The sequence below is a fragment of the Chrysochloris asiatica genome, unplaced genomic scaffold (genome assembly GCF_000296735.1).
Source record: "Chrysochloris asiatica unplaced genomic scaffold, ChrAsi1.0 scaffold00143, whole genome shotgun sequence".
NCBI classification, from domain to species: Eukaryota; Metazoa; Chordata; class Mammalia; order Afrosoricida; family Chrysochloridae; genus Chrysochloris; species Chrysochloris asiatica.
Genome location: NW_006408661.1, coordinates 8,300,408 through 8,301,419, shown reverse-complemented (window position 1 = coordinate 8,301,419; position 1,012 = coordinate 8,300,408). Strand labels below are relative to the sequence as shown.

Genomic DNA, 1,012 nt, shown 5'->3' with positions numbered 1-1,012 from the left:
GTGTGGGGGGATTCTACACATTTTTCCCTTCTTTTTCCTCTTGCACCTTCTTTGCCCAGGCTGGATGCCTTCAGATGGGTGGGTGTGCACCCCCCAAAAAGTCCAGTGTTGTGTGCAGCCTCTGAACCTGAGTTTAGAGTCGCGGGATGTGACAACCTTGAGGCCTAAAACTGTTGGCTCATCTCTCTAGGGCCTTATTATCACACCTGCGAGGGTCTCTAGTCCCTGGCCTGCAGTTGATCCTCTAGCAGCCAATTAAGGTCCCTCGCTGCCAGGGACTCGGAGATAGTGAAAATGCTGTTGACTCTACCTGCCCTTCACCTTAACGTCCTCGTGGACTTTGCTGCACTTCTCTCGCAGTCTCCTGAGACTCCTGTTGACATTGAGCTCTTCTCCCCGGATCCTAAACATCTTGAGTCCTTTCTCTGTTACCTTTGTTCTTGTGAGGCGACATGGTGCTAAAGGCACTTAGGAAAGTGAGCACCATAGTTAAGCGTACGTTTATCTTTGAAAATGTCTTATCAGAATCTTACAAGAGCAATCTGTGATCGGCACTAATACAAGTCTTATTTCCACTGCTTTGGATTCAACATTTTTGTGACTTTGTTTACCCAGGGATGAAAAAGAGCATTTCAAAGGGAGGCCAGTACAGTGGTAGCAGTTGGATTGACCATTGCTGCTGCAGGAGTTGCAGGCCATTTTGTTTTGCAAGCCATGAAGCATATGGAACCTCAAGTAAAACAAGTTTTTCAAAGTCTGCCAAAATCTGCTTTCAGTGGTGGATATTACAGAGGTGGATTTGAACCCAAAATGACAAAACAGGAAGCAGTATTAATATTGGGTCCCTACTGCCAATAAAGGAAAAATAAGAGATGCTCATCTACAAATCATGCTCTGAAATCACCCAGACAAGGGAGAATCTCCTTATATAGCAGCCAAAGTCAATGATGCTAAAGATTTACTAGAAGGTCAAGCTAAAAAGTGAAGTAAATATATGCTGAATTTTTAAAGG

The 1,012-nt window shown here is 44.5% G+C and overlaps 1 pseudogene; it reads left to right on the top strand.

Annotated features, from left to right (window-relative positions):
- Positions 1–648: 648 nt before the first annotated feature.
- Positions 649–985, top strand: LOC102820437 (annotated as a pseudogene).
- Positions 986–1,012: the final 27 nt, after the last annotated feature.